Source organism: Lissotriton vulgaris, chromosome 7, assembly GCF_964263255.1.
Source record: "Lissotriton vulgaris chromosome 7, aLisVul1.2, whole genome shotgun sequence".
Taxonomy (NCBI): Eukaryota; Metazoa; Chordata; class Amphibia; order Caudata; family Salamandridae; genus Lissotriton; species Lissotriton vulgaris.
Window position 1 is genome coordinate 343,313,011 of NC_141695.1, and position 24,246 is coordinate 343,337,256.

The 24,246-nt window shown below is 45.9% G+C and overlaps 1 pseudogene across 1 annotated transcript in view; it reads left to right on the top strand.

Annotated features, from left to right (window-relative positions):
- LOC147701550 (uncharacterized) overlaps nucleotides 1-24,246 on the top strand; it is a 59,173-nt pseudogene that overhangs the window by 21,820 nt on the left and 13,107 nt on the right. Inside the window, exons 3-7 of the transcript XR_015297362.1 lie at nucleotides 6,925-7,026; nucleotides 14,307-14,320; nucleotides 15,598-15,627; nucleotides 20,792-20,920; nucleotides 22,562-22,597. The product of XR_015297362.1 is annotated as an uncharacterized LOC147701550 (transcript). The remainder of the gene's footprint in view (nucleotides 1-6,924; nucleotides 7,027-14,306; nucleotides 14,321-15,597; nucleotides 15,628-20,791; nucleotides 20,921-22,561; nucleotides 22,598-24,246) is intronic.

Genomic DNA, 24,246 nt, shown 5'->3' on the forward strand with positions numbered 1-24,246 from the left:
CGTAGCCTCTATCATGGTGAACAGTTTGTCCGCTTCTATCTTTTGTACCCTCCATTTTTTTGCTTCGTCGTCCCACTTAGCATCCTGCACTGCTTTTACCGATCTTCTCACTCTTTCTTGTCGCCTCTTTACGCCCCTTTCGTGTGCTGTTCTAAACCACACACCAAGAGCTTCAAATTGTGTTGGCCTCGGTAAAGGTCTCGTTGACAGCATTGTCGCCTTCAGTTGGTTCAACACTTCTAATTTAAACGTTCCAAATCTTGGAAACGCTAGTTCTTTTTGCCCTTCTGTTAGCCTATGCCACTCGGATATCCATAGTATTGAATGTAAGCCTACATTTACTGCCATATGATATGCTGGTGTGCCTTCTGGTGGAGCTTCTTCTCCGGCATATAAATTTCTCCTTTTCTTTTTAAAGATTTTCCCTAAACCCTTAAAACACTTCATTTTAATAACGTACGATATTTCTTACTTATTTGCGTCTTGATAACAACCACCAATCCCTGTGCGACTCTCGCTAATCAGCCTATCCCAGCACGGTTCTATGCTGACTGACCAATCTCAGCGCGGCTCTACGCTGACGTCACTTCTCCCTTCTTCAGCAGCTTCCCTCGTTTCTCAACTCGTCTCACGATTTCACATGCGTTTTCATTCATACATTGAAAAATGATTACTTCCGTCCAAGCGATCACTTTTCTCTGACTGTACGGCCACAGTCTACTGTAATTGCTACCTCAACTGGCACAACGTCTTTCCTCTTACGGTCGGACACTTGCCTCAACTGATAGGTTACTTACACACAGTAAACGTACGACCAGCGTCCGCTACTCATTCACTCACACATACGCTCCCCCTATCATCGGTCTGTCGGGAAATCAATGGTACCTCATGACCCCCTTTCAATGGTAGACAAATTACTCTAGGTGTTCGATACACCCGAACCACTTAAGTCCTCTGGACATAAGATTTCATCCAGTTGCGCGCGCTCACAACTTTCCCTCAATCACACTACAGGCATTCAACTCCGCTTGACATTACAACACAGGAACAACATAAAACACCGCAATCTTACAACGCATGACCCTTATACTCACTCTCGACCGACTCTGCTGCTTTTCTCTCGACGCACCGTCAGCACCGTCTTCGGCTGCAATTCTTCTTCTGGTCGACGATGACTAGGGACCTTGGGGTAAACTAACCTGGCCTAGGTCGTCTTCCTCAAGAAGATAACCATCATACTCTGCTACCAACTGCGGGGAATGAGATTTTGATATCAATTTATGCAATTTAATAATTTATCTCATTCGTCACTTTCGGATCGAGTTTTATCTGTCATTGAGGAAAGGACCACCCCCGCATCGGTTAGACAAACCCCATTAACTGACGCCACTCTGAAGAACCATTTACAACTGATGAAGTTTCAAAAGTTTATATAAGATTAATTTGAATACGATACAATCCACTCAGGATAAACTCTCAAAGTATACAAAATACAAAATCAATTAAAATATCAGCTGCTTAAGCTTCGGTGTGAAGTGGTTCCTTCTGCGTCATCTGCAGTAAGATAAAATCTCATCAAGTTAATCTGTCCCTACTCTATGCTATGTGACAATCCTACTTCGCAAGTTCCTTCCCTAAAAAGTGTCAGCAGTTTGACTTCCAAAGAAGTTCAAACTCTCTTTAGCCTCTAAAGGAAAACTTAAGTTTCAGAAGCAGTACCCTATCTGCCTACCCATCCGCTCTCTGAGGGTCCTCGGCCTACTGCTCCCTTGCGCTCTGATGTCTCAGCGCATCTGCTCAAGGCATCTACCTTTGCCTTTGCTCTGAGCAATTCGTCTCGCTGTTCCTAATCTCCCAATTGCTACCTCCTCCCCGGGGTGCTGTCCCTAAAATACACAATCACCGTGTGGGTGGAACGCCCCTTGACGCCCACCACGGACTTTCCCCGATGATGTCAACTTCCTGCTTCTTCCATTGGTCCACTCCTTGCGTCGTCCGTTAAGTTGACCCTTCTCCTTTGGATGTCATCTTCATCATTTCATCGTCGACATTTATCGATTCTTTCAGATCATGTAACATATGAAACTTAGACAAGGCCTTAACTCTATGTCTCTTAACTTGACCCTGCTAGGTCCTGTGAATGGTCTTGTCAAAACATAGTCTATATTCAAAGTGTCTCTCCTCACGTTCGAGCAATAAGCTCCGTCCGGCATTGTCACCTTAAATCTAACAAGTGCTAGACTTCTCGGCTCTCATGTCCACATCAAGCTATTTACGACCTTCACAAGACCACTAAATTACATTCATGTGACTATGCTCCTTCGAACTCTTGACCAGTTAGGTTACAAACACAAATGACCTAAACTCTTCCAGCATTTTCTACAAAAGCCCTCTACACAGTATAACCTTTGGCATACATTTATATATTCGTACTTTAGCAAAAGCTTTAGTTATACTTAAACATTCTACATCAAATATATGAAATACATAGAATACGACTGTATAGAATATAACCTATACATTTTCCTTGGTTACATCTTTATATAAGTTCTCTTATACATTTATCCACGTTCCTCCACGTTTACACCTTCCCACGTTATTTCTTGCCGCTTCTCCCAATGTAAAGTTACACATTTAAAGTTATACACGTACACGAATTCTACTGTGCACGTTCTACATTTCATACACATTTCTACATCTACCCATCATGTATACGGGTCTTTTAAATCTAATGCATTTTAACGTATGAATACATTTACATTCCCTATACCATGTTATCACATTCATTGGCCTTTATACTATAATCGCCAACTTTACATTACGATATGCATTTCGTCCCTACGTTTATAACATATACGTCTAGATATGGTTACTATATACTTTTCGTTCAAATTGCGCTCTCTCACACTCACAAGGTGTCATTGCTTCAAAACCTCCTTTCTATGTCTCTGCAAATGGTGTGTTAAATGCTTCTTTTATCTTACCTTTTAATGTTTGTGCTCCCTTTCTCTCCCAGTGCCCACCCCCTTCTCTGCTACACTCAACATTGCACACTTTACTTTCTCCTAACTACAGTACCTGCTATTCCTACTCCTTCTGTTTCTTGGGGCCACTCGTATGAAGAAACTGTTTTTGCGATTCCCTAATTGCGAATCCTTGTAATTCGCAATCAAGAAATTGTAAAACGGCATGTATGAAAGTGTGTTGAACACATCCTGAAATTCCCAGTGGGTCGCAAATGACCTACCTAATGAATATTACCGAGGGAGGTCGCTATTTGAGATCCATTAGGAATCGCAAAAATCACAGGGATGACGGCCTGCTGAGGTCAGCAGATCACCATGTCTTGATTACTTTTAAAAAAAGCAATCTTTTTTTTTAATGCAGCCGATTTACTTAAAGAAAAACGGGTTTCATTTAGAAAAATAAAGGAAAAGTTTCTTTTCATTTTTTAAGAGGAGCCAGAGGTCTGTGGGACAACTACCTGCTCTTGGAAAAAAGTTTTTGCATACATTCACAGAGGGGAAGGGGTCCCCTACCTATTTAGGAATGGGTGACCACCTATTTGATGTAGGCCGTAAAATGAGAATGTTTGCAATTGCATTTCGGTCACATTCCTACATACCGATGCCGTTTGCTATTAGTAAAGGACGCCCTACGCATGCCCTTTCCTAATAGCCAATCGCTAACCCATTTTGCAATTCGGTAATAGTTTTCAGAATCACAAAATAGAGTTTGGTACTTTGGGAAAGCTTTTTTTCTCGTTGCAAACAGCCTGATTCACAGCATCGGGCCGTTTGCCACCAGAAAAAAGATACATACATGTGGCCCTTGGTTTTCACGACACTTCAATACTAGGGGGCAGATTTAAAAGAAAGTGACGCATCTGTGAAGATGCTTCACATACCCTGCTCCCCTTTGAGAAACACTTGCGCCACTATGGATGCGCAGTATTTACAATACGGCGCACCATGACGCAATAATTGGCAGATGCTTCAGAAATTCTGACGCATTTGTTGATGAAAAAGTCACGCATTGCTGGAGCTGTGTTGCAATCCCGACGCAACTCCCGCAATGCAGGTGGGGGCCTATCCTCATAGTGCTGCATCACTCCTTACGCCTGCTTCAAGCAGGCGTATGAATTTGATGCAGCGGCGTACTAGAAGTGGCACAGTGAAATCTTGTAGATTTCACTGCGTCACTTCTATGAGGGTTTTTTGCTTTGGAACTCCCACCCTGCATACATTACATCTGATGCAGGTATAATGTGACGCAGGGCTTTACAACGTGACACATCTCCCTAGATGCGTCACGTTGTAAATGGGCTGCATTTTTACGCTGCTGCTGCGTCACAAAAAGTGACGCAACTGCGGCGCAAAAATGACACAAGGGGCTTTTAAATCTGCCCCTAGGTTTCTAGAGTTCCTTTATTGCTGTGTCCACTGTGTCCTGACAAAATCTGAGATGCATCTTCTACTTCACCCCTTGCTTGACCCTCTCATCTTCACTTCCCTTTCTTTGTATTACCTATATGTTCTTCACGAAATCTACCCTTTGCTTCATGGCCTTGTAGCTCCTAAGTTCCCTTACCTCGTAAGAAAAAAAACCTAAGCATTTGTCCCTGTCCCTTTGACACTGTGCTTCACCCTTGTTCAGTGCCTGGCTGGCAGCTTGTGCCACCTACACTGCGTTGGTGGTCTAGCGGTGAGCTAACCATGCTCATGGCCTAGCTGGCCACCTGTACCCTACCGTGTGGCTATTATGTTTTTTGGAGCTGAGCCACATTGGTTGGTGGCCCTGCACAAGCCCAACTTACTGGGAAAAAAACCTGGAGGTCTAAACCGTGTATCCAAATCTGTAGTTATCTTCTGGCCCACTTCTCCGAAGCCAAACCCTTGGCCAACTCGCCATATGACCAGACCCTGAGGTCTAGCTGACCTTCCATTCGTTGATTCGTGTGCTCTGCACTGGTGGTCCAGTGTCGCAAAGAGATAGTCACAATGTTCATGCTTGTGGAACCCACTGGAACCTACCATTGATCTGGTCGAACTTTCCTGATTTAAGAGTCTTGTGATGGTGTTCCCAGGTCTTCAGCGCTTGTGGCCTTCCAAATATCAATTGCGTGCTGCCTGTAAGCCCGTTCCAAGCCCAGGTGCCACAGGAAGGTTCTTACACCTCCACCATGCCATGCACGCCCCAAAGATGATGCGTAAAATCGTATTAAAAATGAAAGCACAAATTTGATGCCAAGCGACATCTTGTGAAGTAAAACTCTTCCCTTGCAAGACCCTTGGCTGATAAAGGCAGCCCAAGAGTAACTCAACCGCACATCCTTGCATAGTCTACAGTTAAGATTAATCTGCTCTAGCAAATATTTTCAAACAAGCTCACACTGTAGGAGGCCACAACCAGAATGAGGTTATGGGGCAGGGTTGGATTGGGTCAATAACCCAGCCTATTCTGCAAACATCCCCTTTATTCAGCCCCCTATTGTGAAAGCAGCTCAGTGGGGAAATGGCAGAGTGGCGCAATTAAAAGTCCAGTCCCGTTGCCCATCTAGTCACCACCATGCCTCCTCTGCCCACCTGTTACTGGGTCGTCTCCTGTGCTTGGTCCTCTCCACAATAGCTCATCTTACACGGTCCTGCTCTGTGAAACAGTCTAGGATGTAGGTGCCAGGCACAGAAATACTATTAAAGGCGGTGACTGGCATTATGCAGGCACGCGTCCTGGCACACAGACTAAGCATCAGTATCCCAATGTCAGAAGAATATGCAACAGGTATTATGTAAAAAACAAAGAATTGCCCCCTCATACACCGCCCAACTGCCTCTTGCATATAATGCCTTAATAACCAGGAAACGCACACATACACAGAAAACGCCAAGATAAAAGATGGACCACAAAAACAACGAAATGTATATTCATATGCAAAATAGGTATGCTGCTTTTGAACTTAAAATGTGAGTCATAAGTAGAAATTGTAGTGATTTTTGGCTCTTGGCCTGAAAAGATGGTGATTTTGTACAAACGTGGCTTGAGGGGGGGTGAACGGTACAAAAGGGGGTGGTGATGGACAGAGCATCTGAATCAATCAAACACTCACACCCAGTCAAAAGATCTGGGTTTAATCCATCACCGTTCTTTAGCCCACTCTGCCACCCCAGTTCAGACATGGCTATATGCAAATCAGTCTGACCCTGTGCCTCATGGGAACAGTCCAGCCCGAACTGCCAAGCCATGTCTACCCTGGACCGGAAACAAGCTTCCGAGGACCGGTTTCTGGCATTCCAGCCGTCTTCAGCCCGGCTTGCTTGAATCCAGTGGCAAAGTGAGCAAGGGACTCACGTCTGAGTATACCCTGCCACACTTATGGCGGCCAAAAGCGGTACAAAAGGGGGTGGTGATGGAGTCATAAGTAGAAATTATAGTGATTTTTGGCTCTTGGCCTGAAAAGATGGTGATTTTGTACAAACGTGGCTTGAGGGGGGGTGAAGTCATAACTTGGCCAGTGGCTGTGATGCTGTTGAATGATTGATGTCCCCCTGCCCTGCCCACCTCGAGTTATTCAGCGCAGGCTCAGCCCGGCTGTGTAAATAGTGCTACCTAAAACTGATTTCTGTCTCTTCTGGAGACTACATCCTTCGGATCTGACACTACGAACATCACCCATCCTATCCAGGTATCTACAACAGTTCGCAGCTCTGCAGTACACAGCTCTTTCCCAATGGCTAGGAAATAAAGGCAGATGCATGTGTACCGGGTACGGTGAACGAAGAATTGCATTCCTCCGAGTTTACCCTGCCCGTGTGATATGCAGACATGCCAGATAGCACGCCTGGGTCCCAAACGAGTGCCAAAGCCCATAGCATTTAAAGACTCTAATGTTTGCTTTGCTGCTCTTTCCTGTTCTTCTCCCACCAGAGTGTTTACCGTGTGCTTCAGCCCCTAATTGTGGACCTGGATTTGTTGCTGAACCCGTTACTGACTCCCCGGAACATCGGTGCTGTCCTCAGTACATCTGCAGTAAGTACAAGCCAAGCTTTGCACAAACGTACAGGTGTGCACTTGGGGCAGGTTATATTATGTTAAATAATTTCATAAAGCGCTCGAATACCAATAAGGTGTCTTGGTGCTAGCGTAGGGTGTGAGACAGTGCAGGTGGAAGTGCATCGCTCTAAGGGGGCATCACACTGGGGAAGTTTGCATGCTCTAAGGGAGCATTAAGCTAGGCCAGCTTGCATGGTTGCCTACAGCGAGACAGTGCAGGTGTAGCGTGGCACCTGCGGGTGAACCGCTGTGAGGGAGCATTACTGTGAAACAGTGCATGTTTAGGGTGGCACCTGCGGGTGCATTGCTCTAAGGGAGCATTACACTGGGGCTGCTTGCTTGGTTTTAGTGAGACAGTGCAGGTGTAAAAGGGTGGCACCTGTGGGTGCACCGCTCTAAGGGAGCATTACACTGGGGCAGCTTGCTTGGTTTCAGTGAGACAGTCTAGGTGTGAGAGTGGTGCCTGTGGGTGCATCGCTCTAAGGGAGCATTACACTGGGGCAGCTTGCTTGGTTTTAGTGAGACAGTCTAGGTGTGAGAGTGGTGCCTGTGGGTGCACCACTCTAAGGGAACATTACACTGGGGCATCTTGCTTGGTTTCAGTGAGACAGTCTAGGTGTGAGAGTCGTGCCTGTGGGTGCACCGCTCTAAGGGAGCATTACACTGGGGCAGCTTGCTTGGTTTTAGTGAGACAGTGCAGGTGTAAAAGGGTGGCACCTGTGGGTGCACCGCTCTAAGGGAGCATTAAACTGGGGCAGCTTGCATGGTTTTAGTGAGACAGTCTAGGTGTGAGAGTGGTGCCTGTGGGTGCACCTCTCTAAGGGAGCATTACACTGGGGCAGCTTGCTTGGTTTCAGTGAGATAGTCTAGGTGTGAGAGTGGTGCCTGTGGGTGCACCGCTCTAAGGGAGCATTACACTGGGACATCTTGCTTGGTTTCAGTGAGACAGTCTAGGTGTGAGAGTGGTGCCTGTGGGTGCACTGCTCTAAGGGAGCATTACACTGGGGCATCTTGCTTGGTTTCAGTGAGGCAGTCTAGGTGTGAGAGTGGTGCCTGTGGGTGCACCGCTCTAAGGGAGCATTACACTGGGGCATCTTGCTTGGTTTCAGTGAGACAGTCTAGGTGTGAGAGTGGTGCCTGTGGGTGCACCGCTCTAAGGGAGCATTACACTGGGGCATCTTGCTTGGTTTCAGTGAGACAGTCTAGGTGTGAGAGTGGTGCCTGTGGGTGCACCGCTCTAAGGGAGCATTACACTGGGGCATCTTGCTTGGTTTCAGTGAGACAGTCTAGGTGTGAGAGTGGTGCCTGTGGGTGCATCGCTCTAAGGGAGCATTGCACTGGGGCAGCTTGCTTGGTTTTAGTGAGACAGTCTAGGTGTGAGAGTGGTGCTTGTGGGTGCACCGCTCTAAGGGAGCATTACACTGGGACATCTTGCTTGGTTTCAGTGAGACAGTCTAGGTGTGAGAGTGGTGCCTGTGGGTGCACCGCTCTAAGGGAGCATTACACTGGGGCAGCTTGCTTGGTTTTATTGAGACAGTCTAGGTGTGAGAGTGGTGCCTGTGGGTGCACCGCTCTAAGGGAGCATTACACTGGGGCAGCTTGCTTGGTTTTAGTGAGACAGTCTAGGTGTGAGAGTGGTGCCTGTGGGTGCACCACTCTAAGGGAGCATTACACTGGGGCATCTTGCTTGGTTTCAGTGAGATAGTCTAGGTGTGAGAGTGGTGCCTGTGGGTGCATCGCTCTAAGGGAGCATTGCACTGGGGCAGCTTGCTTGGTTTTAGTGAGACAGTCTAGGTGTGAGAGTGGTGCCTGTGGGTGCACCGCTCTAAGGGAGCATTACACTGGGACATCTTTCTTGGTTACAGTGAGACAGTCTAGGTGTGAGAGTGGTGCCTGTGGGTGCATCGCTCTAAGGGAGCATTGCACTGGGGCAGCTTGCTTGGTTTTAGTGAGACAGTCTAGTTGTGAGAGTGGTGGCTGTGGGTGCACCGCTCTAAGGGATTACACTGGGACATCTTGCTTGGTTTCAGTGAGACAGTCTAGGTGTGAGAGTGGTGCCTGTGGGTGCACCGCTCTAAGGGAGCATTACACTGGGGCAGCTTGCTTGGTTTTAGTGAGACAGTCTAGGTGTGAGAGTGGTGCCTGTGGGTGCACCACTCTAAGGGGACATTACACTGGGGCATCTTGCTTGGTTTCAGTGAGACAGTCTAGGTGTGAGAGTGGTGCCTGTGGGTGCACCGCTCTAAGGGAGCATTACACTGGGGCAGCTTGCTTGGTTTTAGTGAGACAGTGCAGGTGTAAAAGGGTGGCACCTGTGGGTGCACTGCTCTAAGGGAGCATTACACTGGGGCTGCTTGCTTGGTTTTAGTGAGACAGTCTAGGTGTGAGAGTGGTGCCTGTGGGTGCATCGCTCTAAGGGAGCATTGCACTGGGGCAGCTTGCTTGGTTTTAGTGAGACAGTCTAGGTGTGAGAGTGGTGCCTGTGGGTGCACCGCTCTAAGGGAGCATTACACTGGGACATCTTGCTTGGTTTCAGTGAGACATTCTAGGTGTGAGAGTGGTGCCTGTGGGTGCACCGCTCTAAGGGAGCATTACACTGGGGCAGCTTGCTTGGTTTTAGTGAGACAGTCTAGGTGTGAGAGTAGTGCCTGTGGGTGCATCGCTCTAAGGGAGCATTACACTGGGGCAGCTTGCTTGGTTTTAGTGAGACAGTCTAGGTGTGAGAGTGGTGCCTGTGGGTGCACCACTCTAAGGGAACATTACACTGGGGCATCTTGCTTGGTTTCAGTGAGACAGTGTAGGTGTGAGTGTGGTGCCTGTGGGTGCACCGCTCTAAGGGAGCATTACACTGGGGCAGCTTGCTTGGTTTTAGTGAGATAGTGCAGTTGTAAAAGGGTGGCACCTGTGGGTGCACCGCTCTAAGGGAGCATTACACTGGGGCAGCTTGCTTGGTTTTAGTGAGACAGTCTAGGTGTGAGAGTGGTGCCTGTGGGTGCACCTCTCTAAGGGAGCATTACACTGGGGCAGCTTGCTTGGTTTTAGTGAGACAGTCTAGGTGTGAGAGTGGTGCCTGTGGGTGCACCGCTCTAAGGGAGCATTACACTGGGGCATCTGGCTTGGTTTCAGTGAGACAGTCTAGGTGTGAGAGTGGTGCCTGTGGGTGCATCGCTCTAAGGGAGCATTACACTGGGGCATCTTGCTTGGTTTCAGTGAGACAGTCTAGGTGTGAGAGTGGTGCCTGTGGGTTCACCGCTCTAAGGGAGCATTACACTGGGGCAGCATGCTTGGTTTTAGTGAGACAGTGCAGGTGTAAAAGGGTGGCACCTGTGGGTGCACCGCTCTAAGGGAGCATTACACTGGGGCAGCTTGCTTGGTTTTAGTGAGACAGTCTAGGTGTGAGAGTGGTGCCTGTGGGTGCAGCGCTCTAAGGGAGCATTACACTGGGGCAGCTTGCTTGGTTTTAGTGAGACAGTCTAGGTGTGAGAGTGGTGCCTGTGGGTGCACCGCTCTAAGGGAGCATTACACTGGGGCATCTTGCTTGGTTTCAGTGAGACAGTCTAGGTGTGAGAGTGGTGCCTGTGGGTGCACCTCTCTAGGGGAGCATTACACTGGGGCAGCTTGCTTGGTTTTAGTGAGACAGTCTAGGTGTGAGAGTGGTGCCTGTGGGTGCACCGCTCTAAGGGAGCATTACACTGGGGCATCTTGCTTGGTTTCAGTGAGATAGTCTAGGTGTGAGAGTGGTGCCTGTGGGTGCATCGCTCTAAGGGAGCATTACACTGGGGCAGCATGCTTGGTTTTAGTGAGACAGTGCAGGTGTAAAAGGGTGGCACCTGTGGGTGCACCGCTCTAAGGGAGCATTACACTGGGGCAGCTTGCTTGGTTTTAGTGAGACAGTCTAGGTGTGAGAGTGGTGCCTGTGGGTGCACCGCTCTAAGGGAGCATTACACTGGGGCATCTTGCTTGGTTTCAGTGAGACAGTCTAGGTGTGAGAGTGGTGCCTGTGGGTTCACCGCTCTAAGGGAGCATTACACTGGGGCTGCTTGCTTGGTTTCAGTGAGACAGTCTAGGTGTGAGAGTGGTGCCTGTGGGTGCATCGCTCTAAGGGAGCATTACACTGGGGCATCTTGCTTGGTTTCAGTGAGACAGTCTAGGTGTGAGAGTGGTGCCTGTGGGTGCACCGCTCTAAGGGAGCATTACACTGGGGCATCTTGCTTGGTTTCAGTGAGACAGTCTAGGTGTGAGAGTGGTGCCTGTGGGTGCACTGCTCTAAGGGAGCATTACACTGGGGCATCTTGCTTGGTTTCAATGAGACAGTCTAGGTGTGAGAGTGGTGCCTGTGGGTGCATCGCTCTAAGGGAGCATTACACTGGGGCAGCTTGCTTGGTTTTAGTGAGACAGTCTAGGTGTGAGAGTGGTGCCTGTGGGTGCATCGCTCTAAGGGAGCATTACACTGGGGCAGCTTGCTTGGTTTTAGTGAGACAGTCTAGGTGTGAGAGTGGTGCCTGTGGGTGCACCACTCTAAGGGGACATTACACTGGGGCATCTTGCTTGGTTTCAGTGAGACAGTCTAGGTGTGAGAGTGGTGCCTGTGGGTGCACCGCTCTAAGGGAGCATTACACTGGGGCAGCTTGCTTGGTTTTAGTGAGACAGTGCAGGTGTAAAAGGGTGGCACCTGTGGGTGCACTGCTCTAAGGGAGCATTACACTGGGGCTGCTTGCTTGGTTTTAGTGAGACAGTCTAGGTGTGAGAGTGGTGCCTGTGGGTGCATCGCTCTAAGGGAGCATTGCACTGGGACATCTTGCTTGGTTTCAGTGAGACATTCTAGGTGTGAGAGTGGTGCCTGTGGGTGCACCGCTCTAAGGGAGCATTACACTGGGGCAGCTTGCTTGGTTTTAGTGAGACAGTCTAGGTGTGAGAGTAGTGCCTGTGGGTGCATCGCTCTAAGGGAGCATTACACTGGGGCAGCTTGCTTAGTTTTAGTGAGACAGTCTAGGTGTGAGAGTGGTGCCTGTGGGTGCACCACTCTAAGGGAACATTACACTGGGGCATCTTGCTTGGTTTCAGTGAGACAGTGTAGGTGTGAGTGTGGTGCCTGTGGGTGCACCGCTCTAAGGGAGCATTACACTGGGGCAGCTTGCTTGGTTTTAGTGAGATAGTGCAGGTGTAAAAGGGTGGCACCTGTGGGTGCACCGCTCTAAGGGAGCATTACACTGGGGCAGCTTGCTTGGTTTTAGTGAGACAGTCTAGGTGTGAGAGTGGTGCCTGTGGGTGCACCTCTCTAAGGGAGCATTACACTGGGGCAGCTTGCTTGGTTTTAGTGAGACAGTCTAGGTGTGAGAGTGGTGCCTGTGGGTGCACCGCTCTAAGGGAGCATTACACTGGGGCATCTGGCTTGGTTTCAGTGAGACAGTCTAGGTGTGAGAGTGGTGCCTGTGGGTGCATCGCTCTAAGGGAGCATTACACTGGGGCATCTTGCTTGGTTTCAGTGAGACAGTCTAGGTGTGAGAGTGGTGCCTGTGGGTTCACCGCTCTAAGGGAGCATTACACTGGGGCAGCATGCTTGGTTTTAGTGAGACAGTGCAGGTGTAAAAGGGTGGCACCTGTGGGTGCACCGCTCTAAGGGAGCATTACACTGGGGCAGCTTGCTTGGTTTTAGTGAGACAGTCTAGGTGTGAGAGTGGTGCCTGTGGGTGCACCGCTCTAAGGGAGCATTACACTGGGGCAGCTTGCTTGGTTTTAGTGAGACAGTCTAGGTGTGAGAGTGGTGCCTGTGGGTGCACCGCTCTAAGGGAGCATTACACTGGGGCATCTTGCTTGGTTTCAGTGAGACAGTCTAGGTGTGAGAGTGGTGCCTGTGGGTGCACCTCTCTAGGGGAGCATTACACTGGGGCAGCTTGCTTGGTTTTAGTGAGACAGTCTAGGTGTGAGAGTGGTGCCTGTGGGTGCACCGCTCTAAGGGAGCATTACACTGGGGCATCTTGCTTGGTTTCAGTGAGATAGTCTAGGTGTGAGAGTGGTGCCTGTGGGTGCATCGCTCTAAGGGAGCATTACACTGGGGCAGCATGCTTGGTTTTAGTGAGACAGTGCAGGTGTAAAAGGGTGGCACCTGTGGGTGCACCGCTCTAAGGGAGCATTACACTGGGGCAGCTTGCTTGGTTTTAGTGAGACAGTCTAGGTGTGAGAGTGGTGCCTGTGGGTGCACCGCTCTAAGGGAGCATTACACTGGGGCAGCTTGCTTGGTTTTAGTGAGACAGTCTAGGTGTGAGAGTGGTGCCTGTGGGTGCATCGCTCTAAGGGAGCATTACACTGGGGCATCTTGCTTGGTTTCAGTGAGACAGTCTAGGTGTGAGAGTGGTGCCTGTGGGTTCACCGCTCTAAGGGAGCATTACACTGGGGCTGCTTGCTTGGTTTCAGTGAGACAGTCTAGGTGTGAGAGTGGTGCCTGTGGGTGCATCGCTCTAAGGGAGCATTACACTGGGGCATCTTGCTTGGTTTCAGTGAGACAGTCTAGGTGTGAGAGTGGTGCCTGTGGGTGCACCGCTCTAAGGGAGCATTACACTGGGGCATCTTGCTTGGTTTCAGTGAGACAGTCTAGGTGTGAGAGTGGTGCCTGTGGGTGCACTGCTCTAAGGGAGCATTACACTGGGGCATCTTGCTTGGTTTCAATGAGACAGTGGCAGGGCAGCCAAAGGAGTCGGATGATCTGGCAGCAGCAGGGCAGAACCATGAAGAGTAAATGAAGTGTAGATAATTGACAAACAGAAACTAGAATCTGAGAACAGAGGTACAAAGGAAGATACATGGGGAAGCTGAGCACGCGTGGAGCGAGGAAAGCAAGGTTAAAAGGGGGCTGAGAGAAGAAGTAAGGAGAAGAAAGAGAAATATTCATGAGACTGAGAGAAGAAGTGCAAAGGAAGACGCAAGAGGAAGTAAAAAAATCCTGAGAGCAGAAGTGCAGAGGGTAGTCCGGTGACCTAATGGGGCTAAGAGCAGAATTACAGAGAAATATGCAGGAGACTGAAAACAGGTGCAGTGAAAGAAGCAAGGGGAGGCTAAAACAGGCCTGGCAGATAGGACGCTAAGTAACAAAGACAAAAGCTGACGAGCAGCTGGAGGAATCTGAATATGGAGAGTAGAAATGCAGTTCCATATTCTGTCGTTGTTATGTTACTTCACAACTAAACCAAAGGGTTGAAAGCGAAAAGTGGGTTAGAAAGATAACATACTAAAATAATCCTCTCTGTGTTTACTTTCAGAACCTATTCCAACGGTAAGTTATCATTTTTTCTTGATCTAACATACATTAAGTTGAGAGAGTACATTGCTAGAGAAGCATGTAAAGTGTGCTTCTCCTTATTTCTGTGTGCCTCTGTTCAAAATCAAGGCCCTTTGTGGATGCCACGACTAATTACCATTAGCAAGGAGTGCGGTAATTAGCAGGTGCCCAGTTTGCCTCGGAATGAGGATTTACCTAGAAATTGTGCAGGGATTCAGCTCTTCCCGTGTGTGTAGTCATATGCATTATTTGCACCAGTTAGCGGATGCCACATGTACATGCCATACATCGCGTGGCACTCCTGTTTTATGCGTAATTTGCATCTGATTTGTGCACTATGATTCCTGTATTCTGATTGCAGATACGAGGGGAGGAGAGGAGCAAGGGGCAGTTACACTGATACAGCTGCACTGCATGTGTTACAGACCAGAATATTTTGGTGTCATGCAGCCCCCGCAGTGCAGGACAGATCTGACCTTGGCATGAGGAATAAAGTGCACTGCACTTTTATTTAAGTCACACTGCCCATTTCTGCCCTGCAGTGCCTAGCCTTTCCCCCACAGCGCAGTCTGGGTGGGGAGTTGTGGCAGGGGCTGCTACAAACTGCAATCCTCTACTGTTTGCAATTAAAATTCCTTTGTAAATCTCACTACAGACTACAATAGCTGGGAGCAACACACAGAGAGTCAGCCAACTATTAACTAACCCTTCCTCTAACAAAACGCCAGACCTATTGGCTTGTCCACTGCATTTTTAAAAAAGTGAAATCTATTGGCTTTGCCAATGCTTGTTTTCAAAAATGGCCCATTGGGCACCAAATGCTCATATTCGCTTGGGTGAAAAAGATAAATAAAATAAATCGTGTTGCATTAGGTCACCTCCTGCAGCTTCAGCAGTAATGATGGGACCAATGGAGGTCACATACTTGTACAGCACTAGCTTTGCTTTGTGTCTTCTATCCGGGCACTGATATAACAAGCACACATCACTATGGCACCAGTAACCAGGATCTGTGTGGTACCAGGGTTGAGGACAGCATGAACTACTCCTCCTCCAGTACACATTCCAAGGGCTGCTATTCGCACCCCTTGTAACTAAGAGAGGACATCTCTCGAGCACAATCTTGAATTTGCACCCAAAACTGTATTATCCCTGTAGCGGTGAAGAGGCTGTAGGACTATAAATCACAAGGCGCTGTATCAGTCACATTTAATACAATACTTCATAATGTGCCAGCTCATTTATCTTTTCTTTTTCCCCACTTTTGACAGACTCCTCCAATTACCTCGCCTACCCCTACGGTAAGTGCCATGCAATTGCAGTATGCCCTGGCAAAGAATTAATTGCTATAATATTTTATAACTTCAACACTTGCTCATGCTATGTTATGTTGTGTTGTGTTATGTTATGCACAGACATTTGTATTCCATGCATTATGCCACTGATATGATGTTACAGCGCTAGTTGCAAAATGTGAAGTGTCATTTATTTGATGCTAAAACCTGTACAATTGATGAGGAATTGAAGGGATGAATGTCTGCAAGGTTTTATTAATTTAGCATTCATAAAACAGCAGTTCAAAATCCCATGTTTTGAGTTTTGTGAAGACAGACTGAGCACAGGAGTTCCACACTTAAGGTAATGTCAGGTCAGTTCAAATAGATCCATCATCTCCCATCTTGCTTCTCATCTCCAGCCAGGCAAAACACCAATGATTCAATATATTACATATTTTTGTTTGCCTGAATCCTGTAGTTGCTTGAGAACACACGGTAGAATAATACTGAAACCAGTGACTTACAGTCTTCTGAGATGGTTTTGAATCCATCACTATTTCCAATCTGGACGCATCGTAGGAGGTGCCCCTTACATTAATTTGATATGAAGCGAGTCCCCTTTAGTCCAAGGATGTGCTCTGTTTAGGCAACATGGACATGCTTTCAGAATATGGGGAGACTGCTCTGTTATCCTCAACATGTAACCCTTAAAAAAATATAGTCAACATCTTCAAAAAGATAATCTGAAATCTGTGGACATTTGTGCAAAAGTGTGAAGATAAATTCAGAAAATCTGCAGACTCAAGGGTATAGATTCCGATTTCTTTATCTTATACGTAGAAATAAAACAAAATACAGTGCGTACTGGAGATATTTTCTGCGTGCCTGCTTATTAGACGTTGCTGCAAAATGGCCCTATCTAATGAGGGACAACTTCAGCAAGCGTCGTGGGACTGTAGTTTCCCAATATAAATGTAAAACATTTAATTTCTGGTAGGGTCAACTTAGCCTTTTAACCTTCTGAATTCAATAAAATGAGTCACACTGAGTTGAATGAGAGCTCCTGTTATCTAAGGGTCATTAGATATTTGAATTTGTGCTACTGCACAGCTTTGTGTGATTGATATTAATTGATGATAGGTCTTACTATTGGTAAACAAAATTAGATTTATTTTAGTTATGTCTCATTGCAGGCTGATAAGCATGTTGTCGGAATTAATATGATGTGGCAGTTAGTTAGAGCTCTTGTTTTCCAAGATCTTGCCCCCAACCCAGCCATCTCTCACTTCACTCCTTCTTTTCCCCACTGGAAGCCTTTTTATGTCTAGCTCAAAAAGACATCCGTCTGGACGACCCATTATTACCAAATCGTTTTAATATACATAAGGTGCGTTTTTGCTCCAACCAGTGGACACTTACGTATTCACCTCAGGCTGTTGGTTGTTTGATGTATCATTCTGCCTCCTATGTAGAGAAGTATGGCGTTACATATCATTCCGTGGTAACACATGCATTCAACACGCATGTGCTACAACACCAATGCCATTACAACGCAAACCTTTACCAAGCATTTTATTTCAGCGAATAAGCCTTTAGCATGCATGCTTTTACAACAAATTTCGTCATACAAGCATGTATGTTAAAAGCATATGCATGGCAAGGGTTTCCCTGACCACTACCCTAAACCCTAATCCTGATCCCTGCGTACCCCACCACGGTCCCCAAGCTTAAAAAAAATACCCTTCCCCTGCCTTAAAACCTGAAAGCATACACCTGCGCAAAGCCCCGGCCCCTAGCCCTTCCTCTGCCCTAAACCCTAAAAACACTACCCCTACATGACCCCTTCTGGCCCCAGACCCTTCCGCTACCCTAAAGGCTAAAATACTACCTCTGCGCTCCACCCAGCCCCTGCCCTTCCCCTACCCTAAACCCTAAAACACTACCCCTAGACTCCCCTGCTACCCCCAACCTTTCTTAAACCCAAACTTCTAAAAGAGTAGCCTCCACCCCACTGCAAAGCCCTCTTACCTCTCTTCTCATGCAGTCTGAGGGGCGGTCCATGTTTTTTTGAGGTAGCAGTAGAGTCTCTCCGTTTCCTCTAACGATGTGGAGTGCTTACCAACATGTCGGTTTCCAGGCAAATGCCCTTACTACTACACATATGCCTTTACAATAAATACCTTTACAACGTAATTCGCTGAAAAGGACTGTAAAAGCATATGTGTAGTAAAAAGATACGTAGAAAAGGCTACGCGCTGTAACGGGGAATGCATTGTAATGCATGCATTATAATGGCGTGTGTGGAAACAGCCTCTTTGTAATGACTGTTTCCCCTACTGAGTACTTGCACTGTAATCCAGGAAGGACTATGTTACATCTCAAAGGGACAATGAATCATGACATATTAAATTTGTTAGCTCATAAATACATTGCATATAGAAAATAATTGTTTTGTTTAATTGTTTCACTACATCAGGCAGTCTTTTAAAAACATTATTTTATTCAGGACTCAAAATGCAAGCCGGACCTAGTGGCTTTGTCAATACACGTTCTCTTTTAAACCTAGAACCTTAACTACTACTTCTCTATATTTTGCCTATGATTGCAAAATTTCAATAAAAAAAATCAAATATCTCAAGGAAACCTATTTGATCAATAAGGAACTAAGGGGAAGATGCACTATTTACTGGGCGCAAAAAACTGGTCGCAATTTGTGACCATTATTTTTGTGAACATCAAAGAATTTTACAAACTGGCCTATTTACTAATAAGGCCATTTGTAAAATTCTGATTCGAAGTGAGTTACAATCCAGGCTACCTCATAATATTAATGAGGTAGATTACAAATTGCAACTCATTCTGGTGGGAGGCCATCACAAGGATTGTCATTAGACCACAATCCGTCAATTGTTTTTCAATAAAATAAAAAAAATGAATGCACCCCATTTTTCTTAAAAACAACGATGCTATGTTAATAAAGATAATTAAATGTGTTTGTAGTTTGTTTGAGAGTTGGCAGTGATCCCCGGAATGCTGCCTATCCTAACACAAACATTTTTTTAACATTCACAAATCGAATGGGTTACCACTCCAATTCGGTAACTATTCAATGGTTTGCAACCTGGATTTAGTTGAAAAGTGTTGCTAAATTGTACACTGAATCAGTATTTGGAAGGGATACCTACAACAAGCCCCTTCCAAATACCAAATCAGTATGATGTTACAATCCCATTCTAGGAGTTGGTAAAAGTTTACAGATGTCTAAAATGGGATTACAACATTCAAAAAAACATTTTTTTTTCTGTTCCAAAATTGAATTTACGACTATAAAAATGTGTTGTACACCTGGCCTAGGTTATTCATGCTCTGCTCACCATTGCAATGGCTGAGGACATCAGCATTCTTCCACGTGAAAGCGGTTTGTCTTTGTCACATGCGGTTCAAATCAATGGTTGGATAAATAGTCCAAAATCAGAAACCTTATGACTTATTTTACATTTTAAGCACTGTTAATGACTTCTTAGGGAATTACAAAGACGCCCATAAATACGTAAAGGCTCCGACAATCATAGATTTTTTTAAGCACTCCAGTGCACAGAATATATACCTTCAACATTTCTACTTGGTGGCTATGTCTAATGAAGGTCAAATGCGCATTAGCAATTGTACATTTATTTCCCTGGGGATTAGATTTCTACCCCTGGTAAAGCACTTTCCCCTCACTCTCCATTATTCATGAAGGTATCCCTTCCCATCTCCCACCTTGGAAAGGCCCTCTTACCATCGACAGAAGCAAAGTTAACCATCTTTTCTGCATGGTGAACTACCTGCAAGCGATATGCGCACATCTATAAACCTATGAGTTTGAGAATGCTATCTACTCTTCCAAAGTTGCCCTCCCTCAAGGAGCCACTATACTGTCTCCACAACTAAAACTGCAAATGCTGCATTTGCTGCCAAATTGGTGAATGTTTCCTCTTTTGTTTTTGCACCTGATGAATGTTATTTTTCACCAACGATGATTTTGAGATTAAGGATGTAGAATTTATGTTTGTAGGCACGGTTTCTGCACACATTAATCCCAACCAGGTGTGCTAAAACACCAGTGGATCAGTTCCATAGTTTGCTGTTTCTTTATTCTCTTTGGACATCTTTGGAATTGAAAAATAGTTTTATTGTCATTTTATTTTTCTTCTGTCTGCTGCCTTTCAACCTCATCCTGATACAAACAACCTCTGCTTATCTCAGTGATTAGGCTAGTGGCTGTTCATCCTCTGAGGGAATACTGGAAGTAAAAGTACATTTAGAAGTAACTCCTTTCAATGGTCCTAAAGGAAATCATTTAATTGCTAAGTTTTCCTAACTAAAAGGGTCCCAATTCGCACAACTAAAAACCTCTAGTAAGTTCAATGTGATGTTGAACATACTGGAACATGTCCCTATAGGAAAATGTCTTCTGTCTAGTACTCCCAAGTGTGCTACAGTATTCTGGGGCAGCACAGGGGTCAAAATAAAGAAACGCACACTTTCCTTTCACCGCACTGGTCCGATCTTCTGCTCTCGCGCCGCTCTGCTCCTCTCCGCTCCTCCTGGCACTGCAATTCCCATGAGCAGAGGCTCCCAGACTCCCCACGCAATCAAAGCGCTCATGCTATTTCTCCCAGCATGAGAGAAGCACTGGGATTGAGCTGATCAGGCCAGTTTCACGCTCCAGCTGGGACTGGGAGCCTGTGCCCCAGAGTACTGCTGGTATCTCCAAGATATAGCCGGAGATATCAAAGTGCGCATGTTGGTTTGGCCGTCCTAAGATGGCCGGCCAAATCGACATGTGCACTTTCAGTGCCCACTACTCCTTCTCCCCCTGCTGTGTGACACTGCGACATGGCCCGCCCCAGACTCAGTGACAGTGACTGGAAGTGAAATATAAAATGACAATAACATAGTTGTGTCATTTTATTTTTCTTCTGTCTGCTACTTTTAGCAGTGGGGCAACAGTTCTCCGCTATAGCAAGGAAGACGCCCCTGATGCAGAGCCCAGCAAAAGGAAACCAATTTTGTTCACGAAGTTAAGCATGGAATTTTGAGATCCTAGTTGTGATGTGTTCTGCTTGACACAGCGCCTCAACATTGGGGTGGAAGATTGAAGGAAAGCGGTGTTTTAAATAAACTTTTAATCTCTCCTCAACAGCCATTTTGCGCACATGTGACGTGCAGTGATATCACCTGCAAGTCCAACGAGAGGCTGGTGGAAAGGCCCAAACCTCCTCAGGCATGCTGCCCAGTACTAGAGTGCGGTGAGTAAAGAAAAATTCCCAGAGTGTCATACCTGTGAAAGTGGTAAGCGGGTGTACACTTACGTGATATAAAAACACAGCAGGCTGGCTCACCTTTTAGCATTCCCAAAGCACTTAATGCCTCGGAGCATGCACTTAGCATGCATCAATAGCACCCAACAGAGATCTTGGTTATTTTGCTTTGTATCAACCAGACATGCATCTTTCTACCCGTTACATGGTTTATACACCAATCCATGCTACTTTCTTCTGCCAATCAGTCATGTAAATATGGATTTCTGACCCTTCACAATGAGCAGCTATGATTTAATGGGAAATACAACATGGATGCTTTCACTCTTACTGCTGGATGCCTGTGTTGCCAGTCAGCAGCTTAGTCTGAGGTTGTTCTTACTATGCAGCTGCCACACAACATTTGTTACAAATGATGAGAATGCAGGATGGGCAGTGGCTAGCCACAAGCCTTCTGACAACCCAAAAATAGTTGTGTGTCAATGGCCTGTTTCTGGGGTTACTGATCCCTGGCTCCCATGAGCCTGCAGCTAGTTTGTCGAGCATAGGTCTGACTTTAAGCCGCTGAAGTCTGCAGTGCTTAGTCGCACCACTGGCATCCCTTTCTCGGCCAAACAACTGTAAGTCAAAGTCCTTCAAAAAGAAAGTTATCTACAAAAAAAGAGAGCATGTGTAGGCAAGAGACTTATTCCACTCATCGACCGACGTGATCCAATATACAGAAAATGCCCGTTGCTGGAGTTTTTTCATATGATAAAACCCCAACATGCTGAGTAATGTCCATGGTGTGTATGAGTGGAGCACTAACATTGTTCTCTTTGCTTTCTTTTCTTTGCAGAACCAATAATAGTGGTAAGTGTCTTTTCTTCAAGATATCATTAAAGAATTGAAGAGGATGGTCACCCTACGGTTTCAGGGTGTTTCTGACCTACAGGGGGTCTTTTAGAGCCTTCTATCGAGTCCTACCTGTAATGTCATCTGTACATGTATTTTGTTTATGATTGATCAGTTTTAAAATAAGATAACAGACAAAAAATGTTTGAGTCGCAATTTCACTATTCCAGAAGGCCCTAGTCAGGCCATATTTAGAATGTTGAGTTCCATTTTGACTATCAGATATGAAAAGGGCATATTGAAATTGGAAAAGTTCAAAGGCAATCAGAAATTACTATAAGGAATGGAGGATAAGTGGGATGAAAGGCTCAATCTCTTGAGGATGTTTTCAGTTTTCATACTGAGATGAGGCCATGGAAGTGGTTGATTTGCAGCGCCCGCAGGTAGCCTTTCGATTAAAGCGAAATTTAGGGTGGAAGGAGTGAGTGTTCATTCCTGCCAAAGAAAACTGGAGTGTGAGTTGTTACGAGGTAGAAAAGTCTTCATTCAGTGGTAAACATTCCAATTTCGGTCCATGGTTTGAGCATAGGTTGAATGAGCTCACGGAGTCATGACATTTGTGGGCACCAAGTTATGTAAAGGGTGTTTGGAATAGCTGATAAATTATGCTTATTATCTTGGTGTTTGGCAATAGGAAGCAATGCGTGTTTTCCTGTTTCTTGACTAGATTGTTATAGTGATGGATCGTGTTGAATATTTATGCACAACTTCCTTTCTACCAACCCACTAAAACATGCTTTGTTTTTACCCTCCCGCAGACTCCTGGAACCACACTCCCTCCTCCTGTCACTCCGGTATGTTTCATGTGACTTGTTTGGAGGATGATGCCCTAGTTCTAAACGTGTTATAGAAGACACACTTGATTGCAGAATTTGAAGTACAGATTCAACTAGTCTGCAGCTATTCTCAACCCATGGCTTAATCCCTGGATTTACTTCGCCTTTGCTGCTACTCACTGCAATATCTGCCCTGAGGATGTTTTTTTTCTTAATCCCTTGAATTACTTTGCCTCTGCTGCCATCTACTGCCATCTCTGCTTATTTTTTTTTCTTAATCCCATAATATACTTCGCCTTTGCTGCTATCCTTCTGCCATAACTACCCTAAGGCTTCCTGTTTTTTTTTTTTAATTCCTTGATTTACTTCCCTTTGCTGCTACCTACTGCCATATGTGTTTAGGGGTTTTCATTAATCCCTGGATTTACTTCGCCTTTGCTGCTACCTACTGCTATATCTGCTCTGAAGCTTCTTGGGTATTTTCTTAATCCCTTGATTTACTTCACCTTTGCTGCTACTATCGTCCTATCAACCATTAGGGTGCTTGTTTTTTTTTCTTAGTCCCTTGATTTAGTTTGCCTTTGATGCTATCTTCTGCCATAACTGACCTGTAGCTGCTTGTTTGTTTTTTCTTTATCTATTGATTCACTTTGCCTTTCCTGATACCTACTGCCATATCTGCTAAGAGGTTGTGTGCTTTTTTCCCTAATCCCTTGATTTACTTCGCCTCTGCTACTACCTACTGTCATATCTTCTATGAGGCTGCTTGGGTTTTTTCTTAATCCCTTGATTTACTTTGCCTTTGCTACTACGTGCTGCCATAACTGCCCGAGGCTGCTTGGGTTTTTTACGAAAACCGTTGATTTAGTTCCCCATTGCTGCTACCAACTGCCATATCTGCCCTGAAGCAGCTTGTTTTTCTTTCTTAATCCCTTGATTTACTTCCCCTTTGCTGCTACCTACTGCCATATGTGCTTGGGAGTTTTCCTTAATCCCTTGATTTACTTCACCTTTGCTGCTACCTACTGCTCTATCGGCCCTAAAGCGGCTTGGGTATTTCCTAATCCCTTGAGTTACTTCACCTTTCCTGCTACCTACTGTCATATCTCCCAAGAGGCTGATTGGTTTATTCTTAATCCCTTGATTTACTTCGCCTTTGCTACTACGCACTACCATAACTGCCCTGAGGCTGCTTGTTTTTTTTCTTAATTCATTGATTTAGTCCCCCTTTGCTGCTACCTGCTGCCATATCTGCCCTGAAGCAGCTTGCTTTTTTTCTTAATCCCTTGATTTACTTCGCTTTTGCTGCTACCTACTGCCATATCTGCCCTGAGACTGCATGGGGGTTTGGGCGATTCTTGTAATTGTTAGCCTCCTCTCATGTGCAAATAGGTAGATGGGCATCTTTACTGATAACAACTTCCTCGTTTTACTACCCCACTCCCACCTCTGGCCCTGCTATTGTAAAGTTGTCAACAATAAACCTCTGTCTTGAAAAAGGTGTACCAAAAGGAAGCAAAAACTATGCGCCCAGACGTGTATAAGACAATTTGCAACATTTTCAGATTTTCTTGGAATGAGTGCTCTTGGGAGGCTGACTCGGTTGCAGCTTCCCTACATCACTCAAATGTAGAACATGCTTGGGTATCTATGAATAAAGCAAATCT